The sequence below is a fragment of the Lissotriton vulgaris genome, chromosome 4_1 (genome assembly GCF_964263255.1).
Source record: "Lissotriton vulgaris chromosome 4_1, aLisVul1.2, whole genome shotgun sequence".
NCBI lineage: Eukaryota > Metazoa > Chordata > Amphibia > Caudata > Salamandridae > Lissotriton > Lissotriton vulgaris.
This window is the reverse complement of record NC_141691.1, coordinates 822,274,848-822,291,956: the sequence shown is the minus strand read 5'-3', so window position 1 is coordinate 822,291,956 and position 17,109 is coordinate 822,274,848.

The window sequence follows — 17,109 nt, the reverse complement described above, 5'->3', positions numbered from 1 at the left end:
GTGGTAGATTGAGCAAGGGACCCATGTCTGGGCATACCCTGCCAACTTAGGGCAAACAAAGCGATACCAAAGGGGATGATGGACAGAGCGTTTGAGCAAATCAAACATTCACCCCAAGTCAACTGATCTAGGTTTAATCCATCACCATTCTTTAGCTCACTCCACCACCCCGGTAAAGACATGGCGATATGCAAATCAGTCTGACCCTGTGCCTCATGGGAACAGTCAAGCATCCTGGGACCGGTTTCGGATTCATAATCCTCATCTCAGCATGCAATGTCAAGGGCCATTACATTAAAAACATGAGAAAGTACATGTAGCGTAAATGCATGACAGCTGCTCTCAACACAGAGACCACTTACAAGCCATAGAATCACACTAGAAACATCACAGAGCTCTGCACTGGCTCAGGGTTGGGATACATGCAGTCACTCGCACCCAAAGTCACACTTCGCAGAAGACTCACCTCCATCTTGCTGTTGATGGGCCCTCAAGCGTCCATCCAGCTCTGGCTGTGTCACTGCCAGGATGCAGGCGATTAGTGATATCATGCTCCTAAGTGCCAACCTGCCAGTCTAAGGAAGCATCCCCAGTGTCATCTCTGCCACATTTTTTGCTCAGCCGGCAGATGTCATCTCACCTCTTGTGACAGTGTTCATGCCATCGGTTGGAGACACCCAGGGCCCACACATTGACTGCAATGGCCCTCAATAATGCCTACCGCTGGTATACTTTGAGCTGCAGGCATGGGAGACAGGAGGTAGACATTTCAATAACACTGGGTTATGTACCACTGTGTCTCAGTACAGGAGCATACACAAACTTAGCACAGCTCTTCAGGTATGTTCAGCAGAGGCCTTACAGTATGACACATAGTACATAGCACAAGATAATTGTACCTAAATGCATGCAGGTATCAGGATGGACACAGTACCTGGCCATCTCATACACATGCAGAATGCCAGCACAGAAAGCAATGGGAAGAAGGCCCACATCTGTGATGCAGTTTGTGAGTGAGCAAGACATCCATTACATTGTAAATGATGTGTCAGGGCAGACTCACTGTGTCCAACACTGCACACCCCTCAATGTCCTTGGCCTGTGAATTGCTCACTGTGTCATGGAGGTCACATTTAGGGACAAGATCTTACATTCTCACACCCTTCTCACAAGGTCTGTCTTGTGCAATCCACAAGCCTAAGATAGCTCATTGATGAATAGGGTGGCAGACAACACATATGTCTCACTCTCTCCATTCAGGGATGGGTAACTGTCAAATTGACCAGTAACTGTGCAGGACATGGGAGTTCTCACTGAGGTTAAACGTGGGTACAGACCAGTCACATGCATGTACAATATGAGAGGGCAAACAGTGCCTACACATGCGAGTCAGTACACATAATGAAACAAATGGAAGGGGGATAATTCAGAAGTACAACAATCTGCTGTGTCATATGGGAATTTCCACCAAAAGTGTCACCATCAGGCATTTCACTCTTGTGCATAATGCTTACAGATTCATGGTTGCAATCTACAGTCAAACACATTTCCATCAGTACCCTCTGGATGAAAAGTCTTTTTAATGTCACAAATGACATTGTGAAAACCTCATGGACTCAGACATCCATTAGCACAGGCAATGTCTGTTGTGACTTCCACTTTCCAAAACAGCAGTGTCACTTTATGGCTGCAAAAATACTGCATGTCCCTCCCATCCTGAAATACAGCCAGGGATCTGTGGAAATTAGGCTACAAACCCCATTTACCTGAAGTCAGCATGCTAGGCAGTTTATCAGACAAACCCACATTCTCAGGCACATACTGAAGCAGATCAACTTCATGTGTGCACTCCCTGCACTCTCCTACTTTCACTCTGAAACACTTACCATGACATCAGTAACACCATGTAGCCTCCCATACTGCGAGAGCACCTCGTCCACTAGAACCTCCAGCTCCTCTGTGGTGAAGTGACGGGCCCTGGTGTTCTCAGTTCTCGCCATCACTGGGTCCATGAGACAGGAACAGCAGCAGTTGGTGGTGAAGAGTGGCAGTCAGCAGTGTCAGGAAGCAGTGGAAATGTGTGGCTCTCTCGCAGACATACATAGCCCACTAGGGTTGTTTCAGTGGTACTCAGCTGCTTGTATTCCAGGTCAGCTTATTTCAAATGTGACCAATGACTGGCCCCGCTTTAGCGGAGCACGTCTACCGCGATTTTCAAAAGATCATTTGTCTTCCACGTTTGCGGTTCCCATTGGACCTTGGAACTCCCAGGAGCCCTCACAGTGTGCTCCATATGAACAGGCTCAAGCCATATGTGGACAGGTAATACATGGGCCTGATCATGGCTACTGATGAGGCACAGAAGGAAGAGAGTGACACACTCCCTGACCTCCTCTCACAGAACCCCTTCCAACGCACAACAAAGGCCACACTCTGGACTTGGTCTGGTTGGTCCTCCCTCCCTTTCACCAGCCCCGTAACTATTAGTCTCTGCCCTTGGTCCGACCACTACTTACTTAGCGGTCGGCTCTCACTTCCTAAGCAAAGAGGCAGTAGACCCCCAGACTGGGAAGTGGTGCGGAGTTGGAACCAAATTTGGGCCGATTACCTGGTTACTACTCTACAGGAATCAGCGGCTCCAACATTCACACAGGGAAATCTTGACACAGGAAGTATGGCCCTGACAGATAGGTTACAAAATGCTATTGATAAGGCAGCTCCGACACACAGGGCCAGAATTAGAAGCCAAGGGTAAGAACCCTGAAACAAACCCTCCACCAAAGCGAAAGACCCTTTCATAAAGCTTACGATCCTTGCGCCCGGCGAGAATACTGTACCATGTTCGCAACTTACAAAAAAACAATTCTATCATTTAAAGCAGAATTTTATGAGACTAAAATCACTGCAGCAGAAAATACACAAAAAGAGACCTTTCGAATCTTGAAAGAACTGAGACAAGTCAAGGAACTGAAACCTCAATTTGGCCCGGAAGATTGCAATAACTTCCAGTCCTTCTTTGAAACAAAAGATAAAGATCTAATAATGGAAATTCACTCCACCCCCAAGTTTTCATGCACACTGGCACCTATACTACTGCCCCCACTTTCACTGAACCCCTCACCACCTTTCCCAATATTACGCATGATTCCCTGTCCCATCTAATAGGGAAGGTGAAACCATGGTCCCCGGCCGACCCTTGCCCACTCAGGATCTTTAAGAAGGCGCTTCCTGGCATGGAAAAGAAGGTACTCTCACTTCTCAATCAATCCCATGCCACAGGACACGTACCCTCCAACTTTAAGGAAGCACGTGTCATCCCGCATCTGAAAAAGCCTGGGGCCAGAACAAGAAACTTGAAAAATTTCAGGCCAATCTCACTGTTTCTGTTTCTCGTAATGGTACTAGAACAACACGTACTGAAAACCCTGACCAATCACATTAAAAGTAACCACCTTCTACAATCTAATCAGGCAGGGTACAGGGCGCGTCACAGCACAGAACTGGTGATGCTGTCTGTTCTAGATGAACTTAGATTGAGGGCTGACAAGAATAAACCATGTACCCTGGTCCTACTGGACCCATCCGCGGCATTCGATACAGTCAATCATGACCAACTAATATCGCGGATTTGGAGTTGGGGATCCAGGGCACAGCTCTTACATGGCTGCACTCTTTCCTTAAAGGCCACTCCCAGAAAATACAACTGAATGACCATGTGTCCGTTTTAGGACTACTTTCATGCAGGGGACTGCAGGGATCGGCATTATCACCACTGCTGTTTAACTCCTACCTCCAACCCCCGATAGCGGCACTGAACTATATGGAATGCCAAATCTATAACTATGCTGATGACACCCAAATTGTCATTCAGATAGACAACTCCACGACAGCCCATATAAGATTCCAAAACATTTTGAAATTCATGGTTAACTGGATGATGGCCAACTCCCTTAAAATCAACCCGGAAAATGGAAGTATTGGCCGTCACTTCAGATTCTAACCCGTGGAAAGAGCTCTTTTGGCCACAAGAGCTTGGTGCCTACCCAGAGTCAGCTGTGGCTGTAAAAAGTCTGGGTATCAAAATCGATGCCAAGCTCACTATGATCCAAGAGGTATCGATAGTTGTGGGAACATGCACAGGCATGCTGAGACTACTGTGTAAGCTTGAACCATTACTCACCTTCAATACACTTAGAAAGGCAGTATCTGCTCTGATACTGTCACGTCCTTATTACGGGAATGCCCTGTATATTGGCCTCCCGGGTAACTATCTGATCAGATTGCAGGTGATTATGAATGACGCTGCTAGGCTTATCTTTAGAGCACCCAGATGAACACATGCATCACCCTTGCTTAAAGCCTTCTATGGCCAAGCCCCCAGCTACATCCAGGACTGTCTTGCCAACTATGCCTCTAGTAGGATGCTACGGTCCTCCGAGCCCAACCTTATGACCTGCCCACGATTTAACAAGTCGTTGAAAGGAGGAAGAGCTTTCTCCTCATCCATCCTCCCTATTTGGAACAACCTGCCAGAGAATATACGCAAGGAACACGCTCTCCGTTCATGAAGAAATTAAAAACAGTAGTTTTTGTGGAGGCATGGGGTGCAATCTGAACCCCCCTTGTGAAGGCTGGATCTTTTTTTTCTGACAGCTCTTAGAGATCTGCTGGTGATAATGCGCTTAATAAATTAAATCTAACATAACATAACATAACCCTGATGATGGTTCAGTTGATGGTAGCCTTGGCCGGCAGCCTTACTGCACAATAACAAAATCATTGCAGGAAGGTCCTCAATCAGTACAGACATATGTTTTGACTGACTCCAAGTCAGACTACCTGTTGTACACATGAGGTGGACACAGGGGACAGTCTGCCTTTTAAAAATAAGATTTACAGGCAACCTGATCATGTCATGGACTGTATCAGGACTGAAGTCCAGAAGCTGTTAGAACTGGGAGTGATTAATTAATTAATTGGGGGTTTCTAACGCGCTAGAATCGACTCCCGAAGGAGTATCTCAGCGCAATAGACCGCTGGGAAACCCGTCCTGGCTTTACCTGTGAGATGGTCCCTACTGGGTATCTCCAAGGTGAAACCAGGCATCCCCGGCATATGTGGGGCCGTTGTGGAGATGAGGCAAGCTAATGCCCAGAGTTGCCGAGTGTGATCCCTGGTTAGATTAGGCACCGAGGTGAGAATTATCGATTCCGCTGACCCTGGTCCACGACCCTGCCGTGTCGGGTATTGAACCCTGGTCCCGGGCCGTTCTCTGCTCCCAGGTTTGCCGCCTCTAACCAGTGAGCCACAGATAGCCCTCAGATAGCCCTTGGGCTAGTCCAGTAGTCTTATTACCAAAACCTCACCCCCAGGGTGGTAAGAGAGAGTAGAGGTCATGTGTTGACTACAGGGGACTCAATGCAGTCACTAGGGCTGATGCTCATCTATTTTCAAGGGCAGATAAACTTATTCACACTTTGTTCTCTGACAAATTTTTAAGTACATTTGACCTGACAGCTGGTTACTGCAAATCAGATTAGCTGAGGAAGCTAAACCAAAAACAGCATTCTCTACCCCTAATGGGTACTACCAATTTGTGGTGATGCCTTTTGGATTGAAGAATGCACCTGCCAGATTTCAAAGGCTAGTTTCTCACCGGTCTGGAAGCCTTTAGTGCCGCATATCTAGATGATATTGCTGCCTATAGCTCCAACTGGGAGGATCACCCGGTCCACCTGAGAAAGGATCTGGAGGCCATGCAAAAGGCAGGCCTCACTATCAAGGCCACCAAGTGCCAAATAGGGCAGAGTAAGTTTGTGTACCTGGGCCACCTTGTGGGTGGAGGCCAGGTTCAACCATTGCAGAGCAAAATTCAAACCATAATGGATTGGGTTGCTCCAACTACCCAGACTCAGGTCAGAGCTTTATTGGGCCTGACTGGGTACTACAGGAGGTTTGTCAAAGGATATGGTTCCATAGTGACCCTTTGAATGGAATGACTTCCAAACGAATGCCTAAGAAAGTTCAGTGGACAGTAAGCTGTCAAAAGGCATTTTTGATGACCTGAAGCAGGCCATGTGCACTGCTCCCATTCTTCAAATTCCTGACTATTCCAAACAAACAATTCATTGTTCAAACTGATCAATCAATCAATCAGGGGTTTGTTAAAGCGCAACTACTCACCCGTAATGGTCTTAAGGTGCTAGGGGTGGGAGGGGTGGGTTGCAGGTTCAATTCCATCAAGGAGGGGGTTTGTCGAAGAGCTCTTTTTTGAGGTTTCTTGCAAAGATGGGGATCGATGTTATCCATCTGAGGTGGAGCAGAAGGGCCTTCCATGCTTTGGCTGCGAGGGAGAAGCAGCGACCTCCCGATCTGGTCTTTCTGGTGCGGGGGACCATGGCATAGGAGAGCTGGGCTGATCGTAGGGTCCTTTGAGGTGGTACACAGACAAAATATCGATTTTTAAATATCGATATACAAAAATATCGAAGTTTAAATATCGATGGGACAAAATATCGAAGGTAAGTAATATCGACAGTCTTAATATCGATATTGGTATGATATCAGTAATATCGAAGTTGTAAATATCGATGTCAATAATATCGAAATTAATAACTTTGATGTTACTAATATCAATTTTTAAATAAATTTAGTGTATATTATATTGTATTTATTATGTTTTATTATTTATTTTTAATGTAATTTAATTAAATATTGTCTTTTACTACTGTAGCGGGTTGTGGGTGTATAGGGGAATAGGGTGGGAAGTAATTTAATTATGTTAAATTAATTATTAATTAGTAGGAATTATTAATTAATTAATTGAGAAATAATTTTTAATTATTTTTAATTAATTGATTAATTGATAAATATGTTCTGTAGCGGGTTATGGGTTTATAGGGGAATAGGGTGGGAAGTAATTTAATAATAATTAATTAATTGATATATGTTTGTACATATTTTAATTAATAATTAATTGGTAATTAATTTCTATTAATTAGTTAATTAATTAATATAATATTTTTACATATTTATAATTATTTATTAGTTGGTAATTAATTAATATTAATTATTTAATTACATTAATTATAGTAATTTTTTATATATAATATATTGTTATTCTTAATTAATTATTTGGGAAAAATAATATTAATTATTAAATTAAATTAATTACAGCAAATGTGCTAATATATTTACTTTATTGTTATTGTTAATTAATAATTAATTGGTAATTAAATAATAATCATTAATTTTGGGTAAAGGGGTATTTTTAGGGTTCAGGGTCAGTTTTCAGTTCATGGGTAAAGGGGTATTTTTAGGGTTCAGGGTCAGTTTTCAGTTTTCGGGTAAAGGGGTATTTTTAGGGTTCAGGGTCAGTTTTCAGTTTTTGGGTGAAGGGGTATTTTTAGGATTCTGGGTCAGTTTTCAGTTTTTGGGTAAAGGGTTTTTTTTAGGGTTCTGGGTCAGTTTTCAGTTCATGGGTAAAGGGGTATTTTTAGGGTTTAGGGTCAGTTTTCAGTTTTTGGGTAAAGGGGTATTTTTAGGGATCAGGGTCAGTTTTCAGTTTTTGGGTAAAGGGGTATTTTTAGGGTTCTGGGTCAGTTTTGGGTCTTTGGGGTACAGGGATATTTTTAGGGTTCAGGGTCAGTTTTGGGTTTTTGGGGTACAGGCGTACAGGGTAAAAACAAAAAAATATTACATTAAATCATATAAATTACATGAAAAAAATTAAAATACTTTAAATTATTAAGTGTTTTATTTATTTTAAATGTATATGTATTAGTTTTAATTTTGTTTTAATATTTTTATTTAATAGTTGTAAAATTATAAGTATTTTAAAATTATTTTTACCTTATTATTAATACATTTAAAAAAACGATATTTTTGATTCCGATATTTTTGTACTACGATATTATTTTTTCGATATTTTTGTACTTACCTTTATGAAGATAGGATTCCGATATTTTTGCTGTCGATATTTTTGCTCCGATATTTTTGCATGTCTGTCGATATTATGTCAGACATTCCTTTGTGGTGCGTGGAATTTTAGTCGGCTGTTCAGGTATGCTGCTCCGGTGCCATGGAGGGCCTTTTGTCCGTGGGTGAGTATCTTGAAGCTGATTCTCACCTCAACGGGGAGTGTGCGCAGGTGCTGGGAGATGTGGCAGGGTTTTGGCAGGTTGAGGACCAGTCTTGCGGTGTGAAAGCAGGAAGATGAAACAGAGTTGATCTGTTGGTCCATTTTGAGCTTGGAGACCAGGATGATTCCCAGGTTGTGTGCATGGTCCGTGGGGGTTTGCGGGTTTTCAATGGCGGTGGGCCCCCAGGTGTCACTCCAGGTCGGCCCATAATGAGTACTTCTGTTTTGTTGGTGGTTAGTTGTAGGCAGCTGTTTTTCATCCAGTTGGCGACGGCTTCCATGCCTTCTCAAAAGTTGTGTCTTGTGGTGTTGGGCTCGTTGGATAGGGAGAGGATGAGTTGGGTGTCGTCTACGTATGACACAATGTTTAGTCAGTAGATTCTGATGATGGGAGCGACTGGAGCCATGTAGACGTTGAAGAGCCATGGGGGACTCCGCAGGTGGTAGGTGTAGGGTCCAAGAGGAAAGAGGGGCATCTGACCCACTGCGTTCTGCCAGAGAGGAAGAAGCAGATCCAGCCAAGGTCCTTGTCCTGGATTCCTGCGTCATAGAGTCTGCGCATTAGGGTGCAGTGAGAGACTGTGTCGAACTCCGCTAAGAGGTGGAGGAGGATGAGGGCTACTGTTTCTCCTCTGTCCAGTAGGGTGCGGATGTCGTCTGTTTCGATGAGGAGGGCAGTTTCCGTACTGTGGTTTTTTCTGAAGCCAGATTGGAAGGAGTCGAGGATGTTGTGTTCTTCAATGAATGTGGCGAGTTGGCTGTTGATTGCTTTCTCGGTGACTTTCGCTGGGAACGGGATCAGGGAGATGGGTCTGTAGTTTTTTAGGTCGGTGGGGTCCGCTGAGTCTTTCTTTAGGTGGGGGTTGACCGTGGCGTGTTTCCAGTCATCGGGGAATGAGCCGTTTGCCAAGGAGAGGTTGATGGTGTGGTGGAGCATGGGTGCAATGGTATCAGCGGCTCTGTTGAAGATGTGGTGGATGCAGGGGTATGTGGGGGACACTGAGTGGATTGACTTCATTGTGTTCAGTGTGTCTTCAGAGGTGAGGGCTGTCCAGTTGTTAATCGCTGGTTTCAGGGTGTCGGGGTGGTTGGTGAGGGTTCAATGCGTTGGCTGCCATTGTCGAATTTGTCGTAGATGCTCTTGATTTTGTGGTGGAAAAAGGTCCTGAGTTTGTCGCAGAGGTCTTGTGAGGGAGGGATGTCGGAAGACTCGCTGGAGGGATGGGCAAACTCCTTGATGATGCTGAAGAGTTCCTTGCTGTTGTGCGCATGGTAAGAGATAGTGTCTTTAATCGCTTTTTTCCTTGTTTCCCTGAGTTGATGGTGGACGTTGTTGGAGGCTCTGAAGTTGTTGTGGGCTTCTGTGGATTTGGTGTTTCTCCAGGAGCCATCTGAGATCTATCAATTCAGGGTTTGGGTTGCGGTGTTGGGGTTGTCATTTTCTGTGATGGTTGGGGTGGAATTGTTCAGTGAGGAGGTGAGCTGGTTATTTGTAATTTTGGTCCAGTTTATTCGTGGGAGCAGCTGCTGGTCTCTGTGGATGGTGGTTGTTCTGAAGTTAAAGTGGATGAAACGATGGTCGGTCCATGGGAGTTCAGTGATGTGGATGAAGGTGATGGAGTTTCCTGTACAGGAGGTCGAGGGTGTGCGTGGGCTTGGTCATGATCTGGCGGAGTCCAATGTTGTGGAGCAGGAAGGATGTGGTATTGGGGTCCAGTTGGTAGTAGAGGTGGAAGTTGATTTCTCCCAGCAGGGTGTAGTTAATGGATGTGATAGCCTGCGGGGAGATGATGCCCATGATGGAGTTGGCGAAGGGTCCCTGGGGTCCAGGGGGTCGGTAAATGAGGGTTCCTCAGAGGGTGGCATTTGGGCTGGCCAGTATCTTGTAGTGAAGGGCGTTCCATCAGTTCTGTGGGTTCGTCGGGCAGTGTGCTCAAGCGGAGAGGCTGGATTTGTGGACAATGGTGATTCCACCTCCCATTTGGGTGGGGTGGTTCTTTCTGGAGATCTTGTACCCTTGGGGGATGGCGATGGCGATGTCTGGTCCTGAGGTGATGTTGGTCCAGGTTTCGGTGAAGAACTAAATGTCTGGGATGGTGCAGTCGAGGAGGTCCCAGATTTCGGTGGCATGTTCGTGGAGGGATCGGACGTTGAGGAGTATGCATTGCAGGGTCTTTGGTACCCCAGAGACCTCCCATGGGCTGCAGCATGTATTATGCCACATTTGAGAGGCCATTCAAAATGACACAACAGGCCTGCTACAGCAGACTCTGTGCGATGGTACTTGCAACACTTACTGAAATATAGGTTCACTATATCTATCTAAATCACTACACTTAAAAAGCTATCAGTCATCCCTATGGCAGGCCTTATAAAGCCTGAAGGTAGGGTGCTGGGTTTTACATGAGAGGGTGCCCCTGCATGAGCAGAGCCCCTCTACAGACTTCGGAGATCATTCTCCAGGGTTGTCTGTGATGCAGCCAGACATATACGTTTAAGTGCATTCTAACCTGGAGGTAAATGCTACCTTTAAAACGGTTGCTTGGAAACATGTTGTGTTTGGTGTAAAACAGCTTGGAATCATACCTCCACAACAGTAACTGGTGTGGGAGGTATGATTCCACCCTTCCTGAATCATTACTGTGGGTCACCGGTCTACCAGGTATCAGCTTTCACGACCTGGGCAGTACAAAATGGATGCTGCCAGCCACAAACAAAATTCTACTCTCCTGCTGCTGAGCCAAGCTCGAGCAAAGGAAGGCATGACAACAGGCATCCCGTCACAGGAAGGTGTGATCACCTCCCAGACAGGATTTAGTGTATTGGGGCAAGGTGCGTGCACTCTGAGACTGTCAGAAAGTGTGCATTGGGGGCACATTTGGTGCCCCAGTGCATAGTCCAGCTCAAACCAGTTCTGGGAGCCATTGGATCCTGCTCTGGCGCTAAACTCGACAAAGGACATTGGTGTAGCCACTCCTCTGTCGTGCCCCTCCCCTAGGAGGGTCCACAGAATCCGTTCAACCCATTCCCATGGGTATAAAGTGGGTTACCTGTCTACAGGACTTTAGATTTTACCTGGATGACATTCTGCTAAGAAGAAATCAAGTACTTCAACTGCCTGACCTACGATTGCTCAACTGAAGAATCGTCTTTGGAGTAAAGGAGTTACTCCCCTGCAGCAGCATGCACCTAAACGCATCTGACCGGTTTGCTTCTCCAGTGCTCCTGCAGACTCCGAAGATGTCAGCAACACAGGAGGTGGGTTCCCAAAGGTCCCTGAGGTAGATATGATCTCTCAGCAATTCTAAGACCAGTATCCCTCGTGGGGGTAGTACAACCCGAACCCCTGTGCACAGCGTACATTTGCAAGTGCATATGCTTTTTGGCGATACCTGAGCTTGTGCATTGGACTCCGTGTAGTCTTGAACCCAAGCAGTATTGGCACCAAAGACATCCAACCTCTACTCACCAAGTGCTCTGTGACTGGTGCTTTATAAACTTGCTTGAGGTCTCCTCGCAACCCCTGGTCCGTTGGCCTGTGGGTCCTAGCAAGGGTCACCTCATTTGTTCTTGAGCTTACCTGATTTCTCTAGACATGCCATGATTCTCCTTTGCTTGGAGAGTCCCCTGGACCTTGCTCGTCCACACCGTAACCTGTTTCCTCTGACCTTCTGATTTGCATTTGACAAGGCTAGTTGATGCTCCAGCTGGACTTCGACCCCTCAGTACTGAACATCCTTTTTGGGACAGCTTACCTCCAGATGCTGGTCATCCTCGACATCTACTGGTCCCCATGGCTGCAGAGTCAAGCATTCCTTCTTCGCACCTGAAACACCCGACATTGGTGGGCATTCGACTACCGAGCCCCTGGTCACTTGCCATGGCCCAGTCCCTGTCCCCTCTGCTTTCAGGTTCCTCTCACCTCAAATCTAGGCTTGGATTCCACTGGACACTCTTCGGCTTCCTTGCAACAGTTCTTCTTTGCAGCTATCCATTGGAAACAACAAAGTTTTCCGACACCACTAGACCCTTATGCACCTAGATCTCCTGTGATAGGTAACAGGGGTACTTTGCTACTCACTGGTGGGTTGGCCTTAGAACCTCCTATGTTCCAAGGGGTTTGCTTGAAGTCCACGTAGAAGTGTCCTTAAATTCTAGGGGGCAGATTTATGTTGGGAATGCGCCACGTTTGCGTCACGCAACTGCGGCGTAAACATGGCGCATCCCTACGACCCATTTACAACGTGACGCATCTAGGCAGATGCGTCACATTGTAAAGCCCTGTGCCATTTGTGGGCGTTCCGGCGCAGGGTGGGCGTTCCGGGGCAGGTGCGCCTCGCAAAAGTGGTTGAGTGAAATCTATAAGATTGCACTCAGTCACTTTCAGGCCAATGCTGCATCAAAACCCTGCGCCTGCTTGAAGCAGGCGTAGGTCTTGACGCAGCATTGTAAAGATGGGGCACTCCCGAGCCTTGCTGGAGCTGCGTCACGCTTGCGACGCAACTCCAGCAATGCGCCACCTTTACGGCACAGATGCGTCACGCATCTGTGCCGTTTTTGCCCCATGGTGTGCCGCATTGTAAATGCGGCACACCATGGGTGGCGGAGCAGCGGCGCAAAATAACTGGCGCATCCCTGGGGATGCACCAGTTATCATAAATCTGCCCCAGACTTTCCAACTGTGACTTTCCTATAGAGTTGTACAGAGCATGCAGTCGTTTTTCCTCACTGCACCCGTCCTCTGTGGGCTCCCTGTGTCACTCCTCTGGGTGGTGCCTTGGGGTCCAAGTTATTCTACGTGCTCTAGGCACTGTGTCTATTGAAGTCGTGATTGTTATACCATTTTTTTTGTATATGGTTCGGTCACCCCCTGGAGCCCGATGTGTATTTTGCTACTGACGAATGTTCTATCGTTACAGTACTGTGTGCTTTCTAATCTCATGTAGAGATTAGTAGAGATAGTTATCTTAATAAATACATAATTTTATATAACTACGGTGTTGTTCTCCTTTCAATTAGTCATTCAGGAGGTGATATTCTGGTAAAACAATCTGCTTTACATTCCTTCAAAATTAAGCCTGAAGGCGGCTCTCCACATCTACCACAAGGATAGCTTTCTAAAGGTTATCTTTGACCTCATACACCATAAGGGTCATGTGGCCTGCTGCAAGGTGCCTACTTTAACTAGTGGACAGCATATACCAACCCACCTTCTCACATTGGTGTGCAGCGGTTGGGATTCAAGCCTGCATTGTTTTACCAGATAAGTCTCATTGATTGATTAACGGAAAACCACTAAGTATTAGGTATGTATAATAATAATATTAGAATAAGTAAGTTCTACTGAACTTGGAGTTAGGTAAGTAAAGGGTCTAGCACACCCTTTCTCCAACTCAAGAGAGCTTAGTCTCCACTAGGTTAGGTAGATGCCTCTGCTAATTGGGTTTCAAGTGTTTCCACTTGGCCTCTACGCACTGTAGCCCAACCATCAACTGGTTGATAAAATGAATTCAGCATATATGTACATTCATCTATTGAAAAAAATGGGGATTTCCACTATATTATGTTCTATTCATCACGACATAACTTTGACTTTTAATTATAAATGCAAAAAAAATCCATTATTTCCATACATCAGTTACATATGCATCATAATTCGAAAATGATTTGAAGAACTGCCCAATGCATTTCAGGCCATCGGCCCTTCGTCCGGGGCTTGATCTGTAAACAGAAATTAATAAAACATGCACTCAGTTCCATGGAACCCATGTTACAATGATATATATAAAGGGGTCCCAGTTGAAACAGTATTAGAGATACACAATCATAATTCACATGATACAAGTATATTTGAAAGAAACTTTCCGGACAAATTACTCTGAGAGATGTTATTTAATACACATCCTCAATTGCATATCAGTTGTCAATACATTTAACAAAAACAGTAATAGACTTATTCATATGGCTCAAGAAAGGAGGGGCGTGGGAAAGGAAGGACAGGTGAGGGAAGGGACTGTGATCAGGATAGTGCAGAATTTAGGTAAGTTTCAAAGCAAATTACAAGTGGTCTTTTTTACATTTAGAATTCAGTACCACACTGACATATATACATTGTCATTGCGACATTTCATACATTTCGTATTCCTATCCCAATTACACAATAACACAGTCAAATAATGATCTGTTGTTGACGGGTAGGAACGAAGAAAGGGTGTGTCGACATTTGGAACCCAGAGGCGTAGGCTGAATTCTGCCCTACTACGGGGTCTTCATCAGGACAAATGGGGGTGGGATGCCATGGTAGTGAAGGAGGGCACCTAAAAGTACCACACCGTCTACAGTATATGTTGGGCCAAGAGGCTCCAGTTCAAATTTCAAATTTGCAAACAATCCTTGGTGTGGTGTACTTCAAGAGTATTTTACGGCCGCTCAACGTGGCGCTGACATCCAATGCCAATTCCAGGCTTTAATCACAGGAAATGTGGCTGCCGATTCCGGGCTTCACTCACGGGAAATACGGCAGGGTTACTCATCGGATTTCTCAAGTCGAGTCGTATGAAAAACAATGTACATACAAGCTTACTGGTATGTTGCTCTGTAGAGGTATACTTGCAGAGATGACCCAATCTAAAAAACAACGCACAGTAATACTCAGTTGCATGTCATTCTGTAAATGAAATCTCAGTCATGTTCACTAGCAAGAACTTCCTAACCACTGACCTGAACGTGTCTTAATGTCAGACCTGCTACTTGAATCGATAATCCAGACCCTTGGCTCTACCTTCACCGTGTGCCTATACCACATAACACTAGTTTGTCTTCTAGAGAAGAGCCAATGGTTCTTTGCCAACTAGTTCCAATGGCCTTTATTTTTTAGAATTGATAGCCAGGTGTGTATCTAGGAAGTTGAGGACAGGGAGAAGCACCAACACACAATGCCTCATAGACATATTACTTCTAGTTGAACTCCGAAAGACCCCAGGGTCTGATGAGCTAGGTAGAGTGGGTGGGGCAGGGAATGAGGATAGGCTAGGAGGGCTTACCTTCTTTGGCCTAGAATCAAAACCCTGACCAGGAGAATCAGGATGATTCCAACCTGGCAAATCCGGATCAGGAAGAGCATGGAGAAAGCCCTGAGGGCCAGCTCTTTAATCCTCCTGGTAGAATTCAGAGTTTACCTTGGAGGCATAGGTCTCCCTCTGTAGAATTTAGACCCTTAGGTACTTCTGTAGGAACGTCCATATCTAATAAGAGAGATAACTCTTATGACAGACAGTGCCAATTCCTAGAGCTTGAGAATTCAAGCTTAGGCTCAGAAGAGAGCAATTGTCATTGGATAAGGAAGCATTAGAGCTCTAGAGAGCTAGTAAAAGATTGGGACAAGAGTCCCATGGTGGCAGCAACAGTGTCCCTAGATTCAAGGAGTATACTCATGAGCATAGGCAGCCTCACTGAACAGCAAGAGACCGATTGCAGGAAGGTCCTCAATCAGTACAGACATATGTTTTTACTGACTTCAAGTCAGACTACCTGGTGTACACATGAGGTGGACACATGTGAGTGTCTGTCTGCTAAAAATAAGATTTATAGGCAACCTGATCATGTCAGGGACTGTATCAGGACTGAAGTCCAGAAGATGTTGGAATGGGAGTGATTAAGCCCTCAGATAGCCCTTGGGCTAGTCCAGTAGACTTAGTACCAAAACCTCACACCCAGGGCGGTAAGAGAGAGATGAGGTTCTGTGTTGACTACAGGTGACTCAATGCAGTCACTAGGGCTGATGCTCATCCAATTCCAAGGGCAGACAAACTTATTGACTCTTTGTCCTCTGACGAATTCTTAAGTACATTTGACCTGACAGCTGGTTACTGGCAAATCAGATTAGCTGAGGAAGATAAACCAAAAACAGAATTATCAACCACCAGTGGGCACTACCAATTTGTGGTGATGGCTTTTGGATTGAAGAATGAACCTGTCACATTTCAAAGGCTGGTTTCTCATAGGTTTGGAAGCCTTTAGTGCTGATTAACTAGATGATATTGCTGTCTTTAGCTTCACCTGGGAGGATCACCCGGTCCACCTCAGAAATGTTCTGGAGGCCCTACAAAAGGCAGGCCTCACTATCAAGCCCACCAAGTGCCAGAATGGGCAGAGTAACGTTGTGTACCTGGGCCACATTGTGGGTGGAGGCCAGGTTCAACCTTTGCAGTGCAAAAGTCAAACTATAATGGAATGAGTTGCTCCAACTACCAAGCCTCAGGTTTGAACTTTCTTGGACTTGACTGGGTACTACAGGAGGTTTGTTAAAGGATATGGTTCCATAGTGACCCTTTGAATGAATTAACTTCCAAAAGAATGCCTGAGAAAGTTCAGGGGACAGTTAGCTGTCAAAAGGCCTTTGCTGACCTGAAGCAGGCCATGTGCACTGCTTCCATTCTGCAAAGTCCTGAATATTCCTAGCAATTCATTGTTCAAACTGATGCATCTGAGTTGGGGGTAGGGTTGTGTTATCACAACTTAATGAAGAGGGTCAGGATCAGCTAGTAGCTTTTATAAGCAGAAGGCTGATCCCCAGAGAGAAATGTTGGTCAGCTATTGAAAGGGAAGCCATTGCTATGGCCTGGGTCATAAAAAACTGAGGCCATCCTTGTTTGCCACTCACTTCATTGTTCAGATAGACCATAAGCGGCTATTATGGCTAAAACAGATGAAGGGTGAAACCCCCAACTTTTGAGGTGGTCCATTTCCCTACCGGGGATGGACTATACCGTGGAACATAGACCTGTGAGTAACCATGCCAATGCAGATGGACTCTCCAAATATTTCCACTTAGAACATGAAGACTCAACTGGTCAAGGTTAGTTTAATGTCCTTATATTTGGGGAGGGGGGTTATGTAGGAAGGTTGGATCTGCTACTTATGATTAGCCCCACTGTTTGCTGATGTACCTCTGTTTTTGACTAGTCTGA